The following is a 21,507-nucleotide window of genomic DNA, read 5'->3' as shown; positions in this document are numbered from 1 at the left end:
TCATGGTTATATCTCTTTCCTTCCCATGGCCATCTCTCACTCACTCTCTCTTTGCTTCTGGACCTACAGGAAAAAGAGAAGTCTAGACAAATATAGACAAACCCCAGGGGCTAAATTAGTATTAACTGGGGAAGTGAGCCATATGTACATTTTTACTTGCTGCACAACGTTCTGCATTGACATGTGTAGCCATCAAAAGGTCGAATTAGCAACAGTCTCTAGAAAACTTCTAACTGTAACTCATCTGTGAGCCCCTAGTTGAGACCCTATACCTCCAGGGAGTCAGAAATGTGGGTGATCTTGGCCTCTTCCCCATTTATATGGCAGCATTGATGCAGTGGTGAGCAGATAAAGTTGTGGAACACTTGTAAAACTCAGAACATCAGGAACATAACCAGAACTGCAAGGGCTCATGGAGAAGTTAATTTTATTTAACATATGTTGTCATGTTAACAACTCATTGAAGCTGCCAGGTAACTCTGTGGCAGGCTAACTGAAGTTTTTGAAGATTTGAAAAGGATAAACCACCATTCAAATACAAAAGAAGTCCTGCTCCAATGTCTATATGTGGTATGACAACTTGAAAAAGATATCAGCTACCACTTTAAAGTTTTCTTTGCGTAGATGTTATATTAACGATATGACCTGATCTGCAGAAAAAAAAAAACATTCAATCACATTCAGTTTTTCATGTCTCAGCAGAAATCTTATTAGATTGTAACAGTAAAGTTCTATTCAAGGATCTGCATTGTTTCACCATTTCTACCACTGATTGATCAGTCGACTTTCTGGATCACAAGAATTCACAGGACATTGACCCATATAAGAAATTTTAAAGTACTCTGGGCTGTTATCCTGTCTCATTTATGCTGATTCCAAGGACATGTTTTTGCTGGCTGGGCTTGATTCACCTCTCCGGTTGACCTCAGTACAAAGCTTTATATATATTTCCTTCTTGATATAAGCATAACAGAAGGCTAAGGTACACTACACAGGCTTTACAGGAAGCAAACATGTGTTAGCCCCTTTATGCTTTCAGTGGCAGCTCCAGCTTTACATTTTTGCGGGACACAAAGGGGGCACAATGGCTAGCTGGTGGGGCCCATCTGGGTGATAAAAATCATTGTTTGTATGGCGAGCTGTAGATATTTTTCTTTTTGCCTAACTCAGGTAATAAAATAAAAGCTAACTAGTCCAGCAATGATAGGAGCTAAATGTAAACACCACAAACAGAACAGCAAAGTCAAACAATAGCAGTTGAAAATCCAGTGACACTGCGCAAAATGACAGATCATTCAACCGTCCGTCAGAATGTGCTGTATTTTTTGGACTAAAAGACTCACTTCGTCTCCTCCAAAAGTGGGGAAAAAGGCACTGCGTCTTATAGTGCAAATGCAGGGAGTTCCTGACATGTGAACGTCTGCCAATTCAAACCTCCAACCCTCTGAAATGTCGGGGACTACCTGTACTGTGCCCATGTAGAGGAGGACACAGGGGGACAAGTGGTGTACACAAAGGTGGCATAGAGAAAGACACAAGGGGGACACAAAGGGGCATAGAGGAGGACACAAGGGGTACACAAAGGGGCATAGAGGAGGACACAAGGGGGACACAAAGGGGCATAGAGGAGGACACAAGGAGGACACGTGGGGGACTCGAGGACACATGGGGGTCAGAGAAAGACACAGGGAGAAACAAGAGGTACAAGGGGACATGAGATACAAAGGGGACATAATCCACATGATGCCCCTCCACCATAGATGCACCAGGTTTAGTATATATTTTTTCCCATTTTTTTTGTCCGGGGAGTAAGACCTATGGAGGCTTCCATATTTGGGAACCCGAGGAGTAATAATGGAGGCTGCCATATTTCCTTTTAAAGAGAACCCGAGGTGGGTTTTAACCTCCTGCCGCCCGCGTCACGCCAGCAGGCGTGGCCGCGGCGGCAGCCCCAGGACCACCTAACGCCAATTGGCGTAAAGTCCTGGGGCTCTGTTTAGCATGAGATCGCACGCATGGTGCGCGCGCATCTCATGCTCGGAGGGCGGAGCTCCGCCCCGCCTTCAGTCTCCGAGCGGCTATTGCCGCTCGGGAGACTGTTAGACGGCGATCACGCCGTCTATTTACTTGGTGCAGCGCTGCGATGAGCAGCAGCGCTGCACCGGGGACAGCCGTGTGACACGGCTGTCCCCATGGGAGACAAGAGAGCGATCGGCTCTTATAGGCAGAAGCCTATGACAGCCGATCGCCATAATTGGCCGGCTGTGGGGAGGGAGGGAGGGAGGGAAGGAATAAATTTAAAGGAACAGGGGATTTTAGAAAAAAAAAACCTAACAATAATATTTACTTAAAAAAAAATAAACATGGGGGGAGCGATCAGACCCCACCAACAGAGAGCTCTGTTGGTGGGGAGAAAAGGGGGGGGGGGATCACTTGTGTGCTGAGTTGTGCGGCCCTGCAGCTTGGCCTTAAAGCTGCAGTGGCCAATTTAGCTAAAAATGGCCTGGTCACTAGGGGGGTTTAGCCCTGCAATCCTCAAGTGGTTAAGAAGGCTATTAGGACACTGAGGCTGGATCTGCATACTATCACCAGCCTCTGTGTCTGTACTGTTCCCCCCCAGGCCCCTCCACGCTCTGCTGTCCCCCAGAAAAAAAAACGCTGTACTAGTGACATGCACCTTGTCGCTAGCAGGCTGCTTACCTTTGTGCTGCCTGTCACCGCCGCTCCCCCACCTCTTCTATATCGTGGCTCCTCGCCCGCGTCCCTTCCCTCTCTGCCTCCTTAAGCTGATTGGAGGGAAGGGACGCGGGCGGGGAGCGGAGATATAGAGGAGGCGGGGGAACGGCGGTGACAGGCAGCACAGAGTTAAACAGCCTGCTAGCGACAAGGTGCATGCCGCTAGCACTGTTTTTTTGTCAGCAGAGCGCAGGGGGGGCCTGGGAGGCACAGTACAGACACAGAGGCTGTGTAAAATCTGCTGTATATGCTTAAGCTAGCGCTTGGCTAGCTAACTATGTCCCCCAAGTTCCACCGCTCTCCACCGATCCCCCCGATTGCCGCCGAAATACGTACCCCCCAGCGATCCCACAATGGCGCAGCCTCCCAATCAGCTCCAGGCTTCGCTATGGGGAGGATCGGCACTGCGCAAGACATCGATGACGTCAGTCATCATGTCCCATCGTCGCCACAGTGACGAGTGAAGCTGAATGGTGAAGCTGCGGCTTTCGCGGGATTGCGGAGGGGTAAATATTGCCGGTGGTGATTGGGGGTTTAGTTAGGTGCGGCGGGGCTTGGGGGACATAGTTAGCTAGCGAAGTGCTAGCTACAACATAAAAAACACATTTTATTTCAAAAAATCCTCCTGCGGGTGCAGCCTCTGAAACTGCGTACCGCCAGGGAGGTTAAACCATACCAGTTTCCTGGCAGTCCTGCTGATCTTTCTGGTCAGTAGGGACTCAGGACAGCTCCATCTCCAAATCTAAAGGAGACTAAGCGCTTTGAGTCCTATGGGAGAAAAGCGCTATAGAAAAGTTATTGTTATTTGTTGTTGTTAAATCACAGATCTGAAACAAACATGCAGCTAATCTTGTCAAATTTGTCATAGACATCTGCATGTTTATTCAGTGTCTACGGCTCAACGTTTTAGAGGCAGAGGGTCAGCAGGACAACCATGCAACTAGTAAGCTAACCCGTAGAAAGGTTAGCTTACTAGTTCACAACATTAGCAGATGACCCCTAATCTTTATTAACTTGTTAGTTATATCAGCTACCAACATTTTTTCTTTCAGCAAGGTACATAAGGAAAACTATCCAAAAATGCTGGCAACCAGTAGATAAGGAAACTGTTTTTAACACGAGCTTTTACAAGCATCCTTCAAGTATTTAAAAAAAAAAAGAAACAAAACACTGCTTTTTGAAATATGAACAGTGTAAGTCATCTCTACACAGCTTCAGGATGGATTGGGACCGGTGGGTTTCAGGATGGATAGGGAAGCCTCTGGATCACCCAGAGGCACCCCTCTACTTAGGTAAGTATGTAACTGTTTTATGTTATTGGTTGAAACAGCATGGCTTTCTGGAGCCTACAAAGGCATACATATGAAAAGGGGGCCTGTTTAAAATGACACTAAAGCGAAAAAAAAAATATGATATAATGAAATGTATGTGTAGTACGGATACATTAATAGAACATTAGTAGCAAAGAAAAGAGTCTCATATTTGTATTTTCAGTTATATAACTTTGTTTTTATAACAGTGCATTATTCTCTAATATTTGAAGTTTAAAAACTACATTCTGTATTTTAAACTATAAAACAGAACAGAGCTAATGACCCTTTAAACTTTCCTGCAGTAAAACCTTAAAAAAAACAGTAAGGCCCAGTGCACACCAAAACCGCTAGCAGATCGTCAAAACGCTAGCGGTTTTGGGAGCAGAGAGCAGATATTTGGCCGGGTGCACACCAAGCGGATTTTGTATGCGATCCACCAGCCGCATCAGCCAGTGAAAACGCTTGGCTATTGTATTTCAATGTGTGGTGCACACCGGCGGTTTGAGGCTTTTTAGCAAACCGCAAACGCGCAGCAGGAGGCGCGTTTGCGGCTTGGCAAAAACCTCAAACCGCCGGTGTGCACCATCCCATTGCAATACATTAGCCAAGCATTTTTCCAGGCGGATGCGGCCGGCGGATCGCTCCAAAAACCGCTCGGTGTGCACTGGGCCTAATGCTGGGAATACACGTTTCGTTTTTGCCTTCGTTTAAACCTTCGTTTCGATTGTGCCTTTTGTCCTTTTCGATCCCGAAATAATCGACCGTACGGTTAATATCACCACCCACGGTTTCGTTTTTTTTTTCGATTCTGATGGTTTCGTTTTTCCAATGATCGAAGGCTGCAAAGAAACGAAATGTAGTACAGGGACGGACGGCATAAACGAATATATAATCGATCTGAACAGCCATCAAGCCTACCAATGGCTCGATTAGATGGATAAAGAGAGATAATATCAAACATGTTCGATCACTAGTCGTTCGTTTTTGGGGTCTATTAATCGAAACTATAATGAGATTATGACTATTTTCACATACATTTTCAACACTCGATTCGTTTACCGAACGAATCGAAGGCTAAAACGAAGGCTAAAACGAAACATGTATTCCCAGCCTTAGAGACAGATTGAGATAAGTGCTTCAGAAAACAGCACTGTAATTGACCAAGGTTGGTTGGAGAGCTCAGAGAAGCTCTTTTGCATAGATAATAACTGAGGTTTCTTAACAATTTCTGTACTGGAAACAATATGAGACTCATAGCTTTGCTACTAATGTACTATTTCTTAGCTGTACTACGCATGCAAATCATTATCTCATAAGATTATGTTTACTTCATATTCCCTTTAAAATGACACAGGAAAGCGGTAGTGGAATACCGGTAAATTTACTGATATTCTACTACTCCACTGATTTAGTCAAATAGCAGTGATATTTACCAGTATTGTAGTATGACCAAACCCATAGGTGGTGCCTAACCCTTAACCCCCCCCCCCCCTTCTGGCCATATAACCTTATCCCCCCCCCACACACACACACAGTTTGCCCGCTATTATAATGGGCGCCCTTTTAATCAGGAATCATCTCACGCTTATTTCAACTTTTCCGCTACAAAGATTAGCTGCGCTGCCAATTGTGCACAGGAAGCAGCAGCAGTAGTCACATGACTTATGCCATTAACCACTAAAAATATTCTTGAGCCTTTTTTATGATATGACTGTATACAGCTAGTGTGTAAGGGGAGGGGGCATTAGTTTGATAAAGGACTTTGATGAATAATAGAATTCTCCTGCTGCCTTGTCATACATTTTGCACCCATTGCAATACTTTGTGTTTGTTGGCTTGCCAGATATCATCCACCCATACACTAGTAGGATTCTGGCACTTTTTAGTGATATTTAGGAAGTAGTGCACATGTGCTAAACTCTATAGTTATTACAAAAGTATATGAAAACTCTTGTAATTTAAAAAACAAACAATAACAAGAGACAATATCGTAAGTAGCTCATATCTACATGGTATTAGACACGTTACTTCATAGACATCCTCTAATCTCATCCTTTCAAAGCAAAAAGCAGCGTACCTATAATAAACTTGGTTAAAAGTTACCAAGCAAAAGAACACAAGGTGGCGCCAGTACCTTCTGATTATGTAGTGGGAGATGTTGAAACTACACAGATCGGCAGCATGTTCCCAGGTGGCGCGCCGTGATCGTATAGTGGTTAGTACTCTGCGTTGTGGCCGCAGCAACCTCGGTTCGAATCCGAGTCACGGCAGGAGTTGAAGTCTCCTATCACGGCAGTGGGGAACGCTATTTTATGAATCATATTGTATATGATATATTTCTGAGTATTGGAAGTGTTACATGTAATCGCCTCACACACAGCTGTGCAGCGTTATTTTATGAATGCTTGTGCTGCCATATGCCTAAACTTTTTGTTTCAATCGTTTCCTCATGATGACAATGATGGACATTGGCTAAGCGTGCAGCACCACGTACGTGTATGCTCATCAAAACACACTGCAACACGGTATTGAGAAGTAAGTGATTGACTTCTACTAGCGTCTAAACATGTGTCTTTTTAGGACGTACTGACATTTCACGCGCTGTGAGAGTGCTGCAAAAAAACCACATGCATAAAAATATCTGCACCAATCATATGCAATTTTAATAAAACCTTCTCCTATGTCAAAACACACATGATCGTCGCTTTCAGTCATGTTTGTACTGAGTTTACTGCAGCAAGGACACAGCTACTACAATGATGGTATTAGCAGCAGATGACGCTCGTATGTGCTCAGCGCTATGACTGACGGCGCTTCCAGCCAATCAGGCTGTATAGGGAAGTAAACTGTGTGATGGGTCCAGCACGTGGGGAACTCGCAGATCAGTTATTTCCTTGTACACACAGACAGCAGCATCACAATACAAAGCAGTGTAACGGTTATAAAGTGCTGTTTAAAAAGCAACAAGGAAAGGTGAGACTATCTGTACAAGTTCTGTTTATAGGTGTTGAGTAGGAAAATGATCGGAAACCTTTTTATAACCAATTTTTGCTAAAATAGTATGTTACTTGTCCATATGCTGCTCCGAGCTGGTTGGCCTCTTAACACGCTGCATGCGCTGGTCACAGAAATTAGGACTTCAGCGCAATGTCCAGCTGCTGACTTGCCAGCAATTTTTAATTTACTATACTGTGGGTCTAGTGCCTTGCCAGCAATCTTACATCCTCAGTACTATAATTTTGCCCTTTGTCAACACAGTTCTAAACATACTGTAATATTATGCTCTGTCAGCAATTCTGCCCTCTCTGTAATACTTGGACCCACTGTACTATGCCTCTAGTGCCTTGCCAGCCATTCTGCATCCACTGCAATACTCAGCACTTGCTGTCTTGCCAAATAGGTGATCAATGAGATGCAAAATCTTTGATATTATGCAATTTTTTTACTCAAATGTTTGCAGTTTGAAAATGGACCAATCAGTATAAACCTATACAGTTGCATAAAAATTTGCATCAACTCAGACATATTTGCATATCTGTGATCATCCCTAATGCTACGTACACACATGCGACAACGATCGTTCGTTGAGAACAACGAACGAACTTTTAATTGATGAAAGAACGACCTATGTAAAGATAGTTTTAAAAGGTGTGTAACGATCTGATCGTTAGAACGAACGTTACATCACGTAAAGCAACTATTGCGCCTGCGCATAAAAATGAGAAGTTTCACAGAGAAATAGTGAAATGCGCATGTCAAGCCTAGTACGAACGACCGTTTCCAACGATGTACTACTTTTGCAAACGATCGTCGTTGGTTAAAATCCGTCGAGACAGAACTTACTTTTGTAGCGATTTGGCTCGTTCGTCGTTTGCCTTAATAGTTGGTGGTTCGGTTTTTGTAACGATCGTCGTTGGTAAAGATTGGGGAACGATCGTTACAAACTACTATAGTCGCATGTGTGTACGCACCTTTATTCTGAACTCATACTACTGCTACCTTGCCATCAGTTGTGGTCATTTAAATTCGATCAAAACAATAATTTTCCTAAATCGTTGGCCAGAGATTGCTTTGTGAATGGGCAGTGTAACTATGTGTTTGCAGTGGGTGCATAATTGTTGGTGATGCAACAGTTGCACAGTACATCAATGGCTGCAGATTTGCTGGCAATGCAGCAGGAACGCAGTACAGCATAGTCTTCATTTCTCTGCTCTGCACATGCTGTGTGTTATGAAGCTCACCAGTAAGAAAACCTCTTTCAACAAGCAAGGTGAACTTTTCTCTTTAGCTAACAGTGGTCTTTAAAAAAAAATTGCTGGAGTCAGTGACAAAACTGTACTCGTCAATTGGCAAGCTCAGAAACACTGTTTCCTGCAGTACCAGCACTTCTCCAGTGGCATGCCGTGATCGTATAGTGGTTAGTACTCTGCGTTGTGGCCGCAGCAACCTCGGTTCGAATCCGAGTCACGGCAGGAGTAAAGTCTCCTATCACGGCTGAGGGGAAGATTTTGATAATTTAACCACTTAACTTCTAGAGGTTATTTCCACCTTATAGACCAGAGCAAGTGTGTGTGTGTGTGTGTGTATATATATATATATATATCTATTTGCAATGTGTGTGTGTGGTAGATTTCTAATGGTAGCCACTAATGATCCAATCTTTTTCATCCAATCTTACCAAATCTATGTAGTATAAGGGTAAATTGAGTGAATATACTGAATGGATACTTCAGGCAGTTACCTTATATTACATAGAAATGGTAAGATTGGATGAAAAAGATTGGATCATTAGTGGCCACCCTAAGAATGATTTTTTTTTTCAGACTTATTCTATTTTTTTGTGCTTTTAAAGGAGTACAGTAGGGGAGTAGCTGGAAAAAGAGTTGAACTTACCTGGGGCTTCCAATGGTCCCCCGCAGATGTCCTGTGCCTGCACAGTCAGTCATCGATGCTCCGGTCCAAGCCTCCGGTTTACTTCCGGAATTTGCAACTGTAAAGTCAGAAAACCACTGCTCCTGTGCGGCCGTGCTCTTGCTCCAGCTGAGATCACCAGGAGTTTATTGTGCAGGCCCAGTACAGTCTGCGCTTGTGCAGTATGCTCCTGGTGACGTCAGTGGGAGCGAGGACACGGCTGCACAAGCGCAGTGGTTTAAATTCCAGAAGTGTACTGGAGGCGGAGAGCAGAGCATCAGTGAGATGCTGTGTGGGCACAGGACGTCTGCCAGGGGCCATTAGAAGCCCCGGGTAGGTTTAACTCTTTTTTCCCTACCCCCCTACAGTTGTCCTTTAAGGGAAAAAGAAGGTACTCTTTTTCTCAGTTCAAAGGTCTCCAGACACTACCAGGTTCCTTATTGTACCTGGCCCATTTTGCTCTATAGACTCTGTTTGTATCTCCAGTGCTATGCCAATCCGCACTCCCTGTACAGGCTCTCACACAGCTGTGTATTTCCAAACTGGGCGTGCCAAGGACGCTTGTGGGCATGGCATCTGTGCACAGCCATTCAAGAACGCAATCAATGAAGGTGATGATATTCGATTTTGAACCAAATGAAGGTGCAGGCAGGTGAAGCTGTCCTGGTCTTCACCTGTACCCACCTGTCTGCATCTTCATCTGGTATCTGGACTTTTTTGCGCAATAAATATTGGAACCTGGACTTTGCAGTGCTTACAACACAGTATTCAGTATTCAATAAGAGAGCGATTTACTTGTTTGTACATTAATGTTCTCACTGTCATTTTATCACAGGTAATTTATAATTTTGTGTGCTGCAAGGGTGGCACACAAAAACGAACCTATGCAAGTGGCTCCACAAGAGCTGCAAGACTAGTAACTATTCATAAAATAAAATAAAGTATGCACACTATACTGTGTATCTTCTCCCTTGCCACCAGTTCTGCATCCTCCAATACTATTCTTCTGCTGCTTTGTCAGCAAATGTGCACCTACTGCAATTCACCCTCTGTGACAATTTCCGTCTGCTGCCTTGCAAACAATTTTGAACTCAATGCAATCCTATGCTGCTACCTTGCCAGCAATTCTGCACCTACTGCAAAATTATGCTCCTGCAGCCTTACTATTGCTGCTGGGCCCATCGTACAGCAATGCCTTCTTAAAGGATATCCAAAGTGACGTGTGACATGATGAGATAGACATGGGTTGGTACAGTGCCAAGCACACTAATAACTATGCTGTGTTCCTTTTTTTGTTTCTCTGCCTGAAACAGTTAAATATCAGGTATGTAAATGGCTGACTCAGTCCTGACTCAGGCAGGAAGTGACTACAGTGTGACCCTCACTGATAAGAAATTCCAACTATAATACACTTTCCTTGCAAAAAATGGCTTCTGAGAGCAGGAAAGAGATAAAAATGGTCAAAGGTTCATAGATTTTTAGCTCTGGCATACTTCAATGAATGTGTTATTGAGCAAAAACAATAAAACAGTTAAAACTTAAAAAGTAGATTTAAACATAAAATAAAACTGTGGAATATCTTAAAAAGTCATTTTTAGGTGAAGGAAGATAGTTACAATCATTTATTTCATTAGTTTATTTTCGCTTCAGGTGTCCTTTAACCACTTCACCCCAAAAGCGTTTTTACCATAACGGACAGGAGTGATTTTCACCTTTCAATGCTCATCCCTTTCATTTGCCAATAGCTTAATCACTACTAATCACAGTTAAATGATCTATATCTTGGTTTTTTTTCACCACCAATTGGGCTTTTTGGGGTTGATATTTGTTTTTAGTAATTACTTTATTTTGTATGCATTTTAAAGGGAAAAACAAGGAAAAAATGAAAAAATACACTATTTCTCCAATTTCAGCCCCTATAGTCTTAATATAAACACTGCTACTGTGCTTAAAGAGAACCAGAGACGAAGCACCCTTATGTATTTTATTACATTTATCAGTGGGAACATGACAGTAAACACCTATCCTGCTTTTAGTTTTATTCTTCTTAGTCTAATCTATCTGTTATCAACTGTGATAAGAATCCACCGACTATTCAGTCGAGGTTTGACCTGGAATCATTATAGCTGAGTCACTCTTCTGTGGAGTCTTTTCAAGCCCAAGCCTGCCACCTCCTGGATCAGATTTCATACTCAGAGCTGTTGACATGGGAGGGGCTGCTGCTGCCAAGAAAAAAGCTCTGAAACAGTGTTTCTGTGTGCAGTGTGCAGCCTGTCATTATCTGTATGCAGTTTCATTTCTATGAGAGACACTTCCTACAGGCAGCCACACAGCATTTACAGAATAATAGTTGAAAGCAGACAGATGAAAGGCTGCAGCAGCCCTTCTTGTCTATAGTCTCATAGAGGATAGACAGCACATCCAGAACAACTTATAACCCGGAAGCAGAACAGGTATGAGCCGGCGGCCATATTGGATATTTCCTGGAGCAATAATGGATAAAAAAACACTCAAAAAGGCACACCAGAGTGACGAAATTATCAGGTAGAGCATTTATTCTTTACAAGCTATCAACTGATATGTTTATTTTGTGTGAATCGTTCATCTCTGGTTCCCTTTAAAACCCACACATTTCATCTGCCTATTTGTCCTGGTTATCACAACATTTTAATTATGTCCCTAGTACAAAGTATGGTGACAATATAGTATTTGAAAATAAAGGTGTATTTTTTTCTCTGGGTGTTTTTTTTTTTCACTTTTTGCACGTGAATGCACGCGCACAGCGGCAGCAGCACTGTCTTACTTATAAAAACGTCCTGGAGCCATTAAGAGGCTCTAGCAGGACGTTTTTATAAGTCAGCTTATCATTAAGTGGTTAAACAGTGGCGTGTAACTACAGCTGAATGTACTATTGCGCAACATTGATTTCCAAGTAAAAAGTGCTATTTTACTGTTGCAAAACTTTTGGCAGGTATAAAAGCAGTTTGTAGTGGTGAAATATAGATCAGAGTAAAGCGTTCTAAGCAGCTTTTGGTACTTTGCTTCTATTTACAAAAAGGGTGAAAGAGATACACAGTCCTCTGACTGGCCACCACTATGATAAAGCTGCTCACTGGTTGACATTCAGTGTCCATTGCCTAACTAGTATATGAGTACTTCAACAGCTAATGGCAGATAGAACCGATGTAAGATACCAAATTGTGAGCCTAAAGTGCAGTGTAGAACATGCTAAGGATGAAAGCAGATAGGAAGGGTCACATAGTTACATACAGTAGTTGGGTTGAAAAAATATTCAACCAGAAAATATTGTACACTAGCCTACACCGTCACATATCTCAGCTGATCCAGAGGAAAACTTGTTGCATACAATAAAAAACTGAGATACTTACCAAAGGCTTCCCACTTCCTCCTCCAGAATATTGCCACTGCTCAAGACCTTCTAAAACTTCACTGCACTGTAGCACAGAGCCATTTATGGATGAGTGGCTTAGGCTTACTGCGCAGGTGCACCCAGACTAGTGCAGATGTAGTACGGCCACACATGCATGAAGAGGAGTACGGCCATGATCACATATCCAACAAGCTTTTTTTTTTTATTTGCTTTAGCTACAGCTGCTTGGCATTGAATATGATTATTTAACTTGTTGTCAACAAGTACTGCTTAGTCCCTCTCCCAAGTTTGATGTTCCAGTCTGTATTCCATGTATTTTGTGTGGTGCTAGACCATTGGTATGTAGATGCTTCACTTTACAATTCTCAGCATTGAATTTTACCTGCCATTTACGTGCCATCCTATCCAGATGCTTCTGTAATATGTCACTAGCTCCTTGTGTGTGGAGAATTCGGCATAACTTAGTATCTGCAAAAATAGCAACATTAATTTCTTCTTCATCTACTAGTCTATTAATAAATGAATTGAAGAGTACTGGATCTAGTACTGACCCTTGTGGGACCCCACTGCTAACAGTCATCCATTTTGACTATGATCCAATACCCACAACTTGTTGCTTTCTGTCCACTAGCCAGTTTCTTTTCCATGCACACAGATCCTTCCCCACCCCGTGCATCCTCAACTTCTGCACAAGACAGTTGTACAGAATAGTATCCAAAGCCTTTGCAAATTCCAAGTGTCACATCTACAGCGTTCCCAATATCCGCATTAGATTTAAACAGTAGATTAAGGCAAGCAGCAACTAAAAAAAAGTCAGTAAACAAGCCAGGGTTGATGACAAAGGACCATAATGCAAACTCAGTTGCAAGACTTGAGCCTAAAACTGAGCAGGGAACTAAAATCCTGTTTTGCTCAAACACTTGGCCTTTGACCTGAATTTCCTTAAAAACAACTTGAAGTAAAGTCACTCACTTTATGTTAGACACATACCTAAATAGAGGGAAGACTCTGAATACCATAGAGCCTTGCTGGTCCTCGGTCCATCCCTTCATTCGTTAAGCGCAATAGCGTCAAAGCGCGTGCAAGTCACTGTCACCGCACGTTAAGTGCAACAGCAACAAAGCGTACCAACCCTGACTAACAGATGAAACACGAAAAAAGAAAACAAACAAAGAACACGAACGCTTGCTAATCGGTTGCCTCACCCAGACAACAGCAAGCGTTCGTCCAGACAAGACAGACAGAATGAGTAACCACTAGCAACCGCAGCTAAGGTTAAACTCCAAGGTTCAGGCGAGAGATCCACCGCCTCTAACGCTAGGGCGAATGCGATCTAGGAACAGGACAGAGCAATTTTCTGTCAGCCACCGCTGGCGACAGTACCATCGCACGGACCAGACAAGACAGACAGAAGGAGTAACCTGTAGCAACCACAGCTCTGGCTTACACTCCAAGACAGAGTACAGAAGGATCCACCACCTCTACCGCTAGGGCGAATGCGATCCAAACAGAACTAGGCAATACAGATAATAAACCACCTGACTGCGCTAGAAGGAATGCTAGTGCACTCCCAAGGATAACTACTCTAAGACAATATTAGCAAACAATATCAGAGGGCTGAAACTCAAGGTAAGTCCAGCAGAACCAAACCTTTATGACCAGCAGGGAATTCTGGGAGGAAATGGCATTTATACTGCAAGCCTTCAAAGGAAGCAGATAAGCAATTTGCATGACAAGTGGATGCAAATCCCTCACCAGAAAAGCAAGTCTGCAGCATGCAGACCTGAATAATGGTCAAAAAGCTGCCTGCCTGTGCAGACAGCAGAGCAGATCATTACAGGTAGCCTTTAGAACTACTTGTGTCCTTGAGTAGTTCCAAAGACAAGTTTATCTTATTCGGAAAATAGCCAAAACTCTGAAGGTCTCTGCTAAGGAGAAGCTGAAAGTCTAGCTGAAATAACATCCTAGAGAGAGCAGTGTCAGAGGACAGGCCAGAAATCTGCCTGAAGGTGCAGGACTGTCAGTGGGACACACACACACACACACACACACACACACACACACATCCACGCACGCACGCACGCACGCACGCACGCACGCACACACACACACACACACACACACACACACACACACACACTGAAATTTACAGTACATACACAGAGTACACATTACTGAACACAATCTATGTAGCACATTACACAAATACCGTATTTTTCAGACTATAAGAGGCACTTTTACTTCCCCAAAAGTGGGGGGGGGGGAGTGCCCGCGTCTTATAGACCGAATACAGGGAGTTCCCGACATACGAATGCCCGCCGCTACGAACCGCCGCGTTGTCGGGGACTCCCTGTAATGTCTGTGCTGTCCTCCTTCACTGCCCATATGTAAGGTGAATAGTGGTGGTTGTCTCCTGTAAACATAATTAGCATTGATCACCGGCTGCCTATGTAAACTAATTAGCATTCAGTCACGCCACCCTCCCCTCCCTGTAAGCTAATTAGCATTCAATGACGCACCTCCCACCCGTGTAATCTAATTAGCACGTGCCTCCTGCCCTTGTAAGTAAATTAGCATTCAATCTTCTGGTGTAAGGTATTGGTAATTAGCCACGGACATCACTCACGTGAAACTTGAAGCCTGCGATGAACAGCTGCTTGTCTCAAGGCTCACTCCTTCCTCCTATTGCTGGCACTTCCTGGTTGCGTCATTACATACGTGACCGTCTCTATGAGGAAGGAGTGAGCGAGACAAGCGGCTGTTCATCGCAGGCTTCCAGTTTCAGGTGAGTCAGCAATACCTTACACCAGGAGATTGAATTTCTAATTTACTGTCTCGTGGGGGCAAGAGGGGGACATGAAAGGGGACGGGAGGACGACTCCAATGGGGACAGGAGGACACAAGGGGGACTGGGGGACTAGAGGAGGATATATAATTAGGGAGAACATCTACAAGACGCTCCTGGACCATGAACGCACCAGATTTAGTATTTTTCTTTTTTTCCCCTGGTTTTTGCTCTCAAAAGCTAGGTGCGTCTTATACTCCGGAGCGTCTTATAGTCCGAAAAATACTGTAGTTCACATGCACAGACCTGTGCATGAAAAAACTCCTCAAAGGATTGTCTCACCTCATCTTCCAGCAGCAGGGACGAATTCATCCTCCAAATACCCCTACCCCTGGGAGGAGCATCCGAAGAATTCAAGCCCACCGACAGAATAAGGTGATCAGAGAACTCCACCGCCAACAACTTGGGAGTTGAAATGATGAGGCTCTCTGAAACAAAAAACCTATCTATCCTAGACCCACTACTACCTCTGTAAAAGGTGAACCCCGTGAGATCCGGTGAATGGCGAATGTGCACGTCCACCAGATCAGCCTCAACAACTAATCTAGCTAAAAACCTGCTGTCAACACCTATCCGGACCTGGGCCCTTGCCCTGTCCATGGCCCTGGTGATGGTGTTAAAAACAGCACCCAGGATCACAGGATAGGCTAAAAAAAGGAATGGCCTGACCTGCATGAAGAGGCGCTTTCTCTCCCCCTTAGACTTGGGGTCGGCATAGATGTTAATTAGCCTGAGATCCTGCCCCCTCACGCAGATGTCCAAGACCAGACACCTACCCATCTCCACCTCAATAATTCGCCGGCAAGTTACCATGTCGGCCCTAAAGAGGACCGCCACACCACTACCAGGGTCTCCCGCAAGAGACCAAAAACTCGGACCGGACACCCAGTCCCTCTCAGCCAACCAGAGGTCAGACATAGAGGTGAGCCTGGTCTCCTGCAGGAAGAAAACATCAGCCTCGAGGGCAGCCAAAAACGAAAAAGCCAATTTTCGAGCTCTGGTCATTTTAATGCTAGCAACGTTGATCGTTGCTAACATGAGTGGTGGGGGAATTGCCATCAGAATGATTAAGGATTCCCTTTATACTCCCTTAAACAAAGACAAAAAACAAAAGGAAAAAAGACAACATAAACAAAAAGAAAATCCCATAAATACAAATTACAAAATCTCCTCAACAGCACCAGAACTATCAGTTACCATCTCATCCTCCTCTGACGCGAGAGGAGTGGTAGCCAAGACTTCAAACCTATTTGATAGGCTCAACTCCTTTTTGTCTTTCTCCCTCCTCTGGGAGATCGCCAGCCTTTTGGCTTCCCTTTTTTTCCTCGGGGACAGCTCTAGAAAGAGCCTTGGGCCCACCACCTTTTTTCTTTTTAATCTTGAACCGCTGCTCTAAGTATTGCCTCTCCTCAATAGATAAATGCTCCTGCTTCCATGGGGCAAGAGCAGCTCCAGTTGAAGTGGGAGCTGTAAAGGAGAAAGCCGTAGCAACCGGGCCAGCAAAGAAAGGGGCAGCTTCACTGCCAGAGGGAGAAGGGGAAGGGAAGTCAGGGGGAGCGGAAGAGGCCACTGGAGGGGCTGGGAGGGCAGGAGGGGGAGGGGGCACAACAGAAGCAGGGGGGCCAGGAGGGGAAGGGACCACAACAGGAGCAGGGGGCCAGGAGGGGAAGGGACCACAACAGGAGCAGGGGGGGGCAGGAGGGGAAGGGGCCACAGGAGAGGGCAGGAGGCGGAGGGGGCACAACAGAAGCAGGGGGGCCAGGAGGGGAGGGGACCACAACAGGAGCAGGGGGGCCAGGAGGGGAAGGGGCTACAGGAGGGGCCGGGAGGGCAGGAGGGGAAGTGGAAGGGACGGTGGCAGAGGGAACGGGTGTAGGAAGATTTCTCCTCCTAAGCAAAGGGACGGGAGGATTTGTTGTGGGAACAGGGGGGAGAGGTCTGAGACCCCCACCCCTCCTATTCCTCTCCGGTCTAGGCCGCTGCTCCTTGGGAGGAGAGTCTCCCCCACCATGAGCAGCATCCGGGACGAAAGCCGATGACCTGGGCCCAGTCTGCCCTACAAGGGCCATGCTGGCTGGAGGAAAAACAGAGGAAGGCACTACAGAGCACGGGTTGACAACAGACATTGAAATATCAAGGACTGGAACGGGCTGGACAGAAACACTTGGGGCTGACTCTGAGACATCCTGACTCTCCTCCATATGGGCCAACATGGCCCTCTTCAGATCAGAGGGCATCGTGGTCCAGGAGATCGGGCACTCTGTGTAGGGGTGGCCGAATTCAAAACAAAAATTGCACGTTATACGCTTACAGGAGGAGGTAGAGTGCCCAAACTCCTGGCACCGACCGCACCTCGGATCTGGGCAACCACTGGCAAGATGTCCCCGCTTGCCACATCTATTGCAGGTCCTGGGTTGGCCCGGGTAAAAGGTGATTACTTTGTCCCGCCCTATAAGGGCGGAACGGGGAATATGGGTGACGACCCCTTCCTTAACATGGAGCTTGATTGCCACCTCATACTCCCCCCACCAAATCCCGAGCTCATCCAGGACCTTGTGGGGTGGGGACATGATTTCTGCGTAATGCTGGACCCAGGTCATCAGGTCCCGCACCGGAATACTTTCATTTTGCACAATGATGTGTGCCTTCCTCTCCAGCGACTGCCTCGAGAGAGGAATGACTTTAAAGCCGTGCCATTCCCCCCCCCCCCCCCCCCTCGACTGACTCCTTCAGCCTCTCCTCTAAAAAATTCTCCATACCATGCTGGGAGAGGAAGAACACATTGAAGTACTGTGGGGGGTCCCCTGGAGCCAGAATCGTGAAAAGACCCCCAGGCCGAGTAAATACTGAACGAATACCTTCTTGGATGGAATCGCCGTTGTGTGCTCCCACTTTAGCCTCACAACATTCCTTCGGCCTGGGGTGTAGGCCTCCGATTCTGTCTCCAGGGGAGCCAAGACTCTCCTCCCTGGAGCAGGACCTCTTGCAACCCTAGAATAAGACAGCGGTTTAGCTGAAGTGGCACCCTGAACCGGAGCAGCCAAAGGAGTGAGTGCCCCCGGGTTTGCAGCGGGACCCAGGGCTGGAAAGCCCACTCTAGTCACACTCTCAAGCTCCGGCAGCCCCGGCTCAGCAATGCCACCCCCAGCCATCAAGCCAGCATCAACACCACCTTCAGCAGCACCATCAGCACCTTGAGCAATTTCCCCGGTGGAAACGGGGAGGAGGGGGCTTATATCTGGGGGCATTCGGCCCAAGCCCGAATATAGTCTCGCTCCACTCAATCTTGCCATTGAAAGAAAACCTCTTAACAACATCATTTTCAATTATAAACTTCTTGTCTTCGGCCCGACCACAATCGGGGTCACCCATGCCTACCAGATATAAGCCCCAATAATCTCCCCCCTGTTCCAACTTCAGGATGATTGCCTCGTTAGAGTGATCATCAATGACAACCAGCCTTTCCCTTTCCAGTCTGTAAGTGACATTCGCTGTCTTGAACTCTGTAAGCAAGTTCTCGACAGCCACTGGAGGGGGCTCTAGATGTTTTGTTTTCTTCTTCTTCTTCCCTTTCTTTTTCCCTTTCTCACTGTCACTGTCATCAGAATAAAAATCTGAAAAAAGATTCCTATCAAACATATTTGCAAGATTTTTGGATACAATACTTCTGCGAACTTTCCCAGTTTCCACATAAATATCTCCACCTTCTGATTCCTGGTGGAAGACAGGAGACTTCTTGCTACCCTTACCTCCTTTACTCTTCACCCCACCATCCCTACCTCCATCCTCCACAGAGGAAAGGTCTGTCTCTTCTCCTACCCGTCTTACCCCCAAACTCTAACTCCAGCCTCACAGCTTTACTGTACCGATTCCTGCCTTTTTTGCCCTCTTAGACAATAAGGAACAATCTGGTTTCTCACCATCTGATGAATCACGTTCCTCAGTTCCATCATGATCCACAAGAGGGCCCCGGTTCGCTCCACCAGGTTCCCCAAGGAGATCCTGGGCCAGTAACTCAGTCAGCATCCTCCTTTAAGCTTGTTGCAAGGCTAAAAGGTCCAGGAACCACTGCCCTGTTATCAAGAGAGGTTGCTTCAAAAAGGTCTTCCCCAGAGAGACCTGCCTCTGGTCCCAGCTGCTTGGCCAGTTGCTCGTCTTCTTCTGTGAAAACATCCTCCTTAGCAAGCTCTGAAAGTCCCAGGACAGTTGCCTCACTGTCCTCTATGTCTTCTGAGTCCGCTGGCAGCCCCTCCTCCCCATCTGCATGGGAATCCGCCTCCCTGCTTTCCATTTCCGCCTCTGCTCGCGGACTCCCGCCTTCCTCCATGCTGATAGCCTCCGGAACTCCGTCTGGTAACTGCGCCTGCACCTCAGCCCTTAATTCCGCCTCCCTTCCAGGAATTCCGGCCTCCAAGCGTAACACAGGCCGCATTGGCGTCATCGGAGGGTACGCCTGGCGGCCGCGCATGCGTCTCTTCGGCCTCTTTCGTCACTTCCGGCTGGTGTACCGGAAGTGACCACGGCGTCTTCACCACGCCGGCTCCTGGCGCCATCTTGGCCGGCCTCCCCAACAACAGGTAAGCTTTCCGCCGAGCCCTGGGTGCACTCCTCCTCCCCCCATGATGACAAATATAAAAAAATGTACATTTATTGGAGGAACCCCTCACTTCCTTTCATATTGCCGGGACAGAATCTGGCAAACTGGTGGAGTAGATGGTGTCCAGCAAAGGAGGAATTGCAAATGGCTGCCACCTGTATAACCCTAGTTATGAAAAGAGAAGGATGAAAAGCATGCACTGAAATGCTCATTGGCTTAAAGGAGTGTTTATTTATTTGTGTATGTGTCAGAGTGGTGCAACTAAATATTTTGAATAAAAAATGTTTGGTTTGGGTCCGCTTTAAGTTCAGGTGAAAGACCTGGCCATTCAAGACTTTTCCACTTTTTTGCTTTAATAAACTCCTGGGTTGCTTTGGCTGTATGTTTTTGGGTCACTGTCCATCTGTATCATAAAATGCTGCTCTATCAATTTGATTGCATTTAGCTGGATATGAGCAGAAAGTATGTTTCTGAACATTTCAAAATTAATTTGGCTGCTCCTGTCCTGTGTCACATCATCAATAAACACTAGTGTCCCAGTGCCCCTGGCAGCCATCACACCGCTCCCTCCATGTTTTACAGATGATGTGGTATGCTTTGGATAATGAGCTGTTCTATGCCTTCTCCATATGTTTTTTCTTGCCATCATTCTGGTAAAAGTTGAGCTTGGTTTCTTCTGTCCAAAAAGTGTTTTTCCTGAACTGTGCTGGCTCTTATAGATGTTCATAAGTAAAGTCCTATCTAGCCTTTCTATTCTTGAAGCTTATGAGTGGCTTGCACCTTGCAGTGCACCCTCTGTATTTACTTTATTTTAGTCTTTTGTTTAAGGTATACTGGGATATCAATACTCTTACCCCTTGGAGAGTGTTGTTCACTTGGTTGGCAGCTGTGAAGAGTTTTCTCTTCACCATGGAAGTGGTTCTGCAGTCATCTACCACTGGATACGATAGTATATCCGCGCAAAAGAATGTAAAAGAGTCCCATATGCTGCCGGGAAGTAAAAGTCCTCAGGTAGACTCCATAAACTTATAGCCATATAACTTTAGCGCTGTATGGTACTTCAAAATGTCACTTCCATCACCAAACACCCTTCAAAGTGCAGGCTTACCAGTTTCCTAAAAGACCCATATTATAAGGTCTAAGCGTTTCACTGGTCACCGTGACGATCAATCCTCCTTTCTGATCAACCTCAGATCTCCATATATCAGCTTTTCTCATCCATGCAGCAAAGTTACTCCCAACATGTAACAATAATAACCAAAGCTAATCTAAGTGTTCTCCGTTTAAAACAATGACATTTATTATGCATAAGAACAAATCCAATACTCACATAAGGGCCCATGTGACCGGGACCCTCAATAGAAATTTGCGTGTAATAAATCAATGGAGTGATGTGATGTAGCTGGTTAGGTTAAGTATTTATGGTTCCTGTTTCCTTGCCATTATACTGCCTGACCCTCGATCCTTCCTAGAGAGGCTGATTGATATTTCCTGTTCCCGAGAGTAGCCGAGTCTCAATGTGTACCTGTCCTCAAGTGTAACTTGTCGTTACCAGGTAAGCTAACTCCTGGTATCTGTCTGTTATTTCAGAAACTATTGTGATGATGCATTTATAGTTTTTTACATAACAGGCACAGGGCGAAGTATAAAATAGATGTGACTTTACTAACCTCTAAAATATACTGTATTTTCATATACACAGTATATTTAGCAA

General features: G+C 45.4%; 1 protein-coding gene and 2 non-coding genes across 4 annotated transcripts in view; 2 read left to right on the top strand and 1 right to left on the bottom strand.

The window, feature by feature from the left end:
* The window catches only part of NFIB (nuclear factor I B), a 561,260-nt gene that overhangs the window by 470,977 nt on the left and 68,776 nt on the right, over positions 1–21,507 (bottom strand). The window lies entirely within an intron of this gene.
* TRNAH-GUG (transfer RNA histidin (anticodon GUG)) lies at positions 6,248–6,319 on the top strand. Its single transcript has one exon. It is a non-coding gene; the product is annotated as a tRNA-His (tRNA).
* On the top strand, positions 8,450–8,521 carry TRNAH-GUG (transfer RNA histidin (anticodon GUG)). Its single transcript has one exon. It is a non-coding gene; the product is annotated as a tRNA-His (tRNA).

Source organism: Hyperolius riggenbachi, chromosome 1 (genome assembly GCF_040937935.1).
Source record: "Hyperolius riggenbachi isolate aHypRig1 chromosome 1, aHypRig1.pri, whole genome shotgun sequence".
NCBI classification, from domain to species: domain Eukaryota; kingdom Metazoa; phylum Chordata; class Amphibia; order Anura; family Hyperoliidae; genus Hyperolius; species Hyperolius riggenbachi.
Note: the sequence above shows the minus strand (reverse complement) of the source record. Positions and strands in the feature narration are given on the sequence as shown.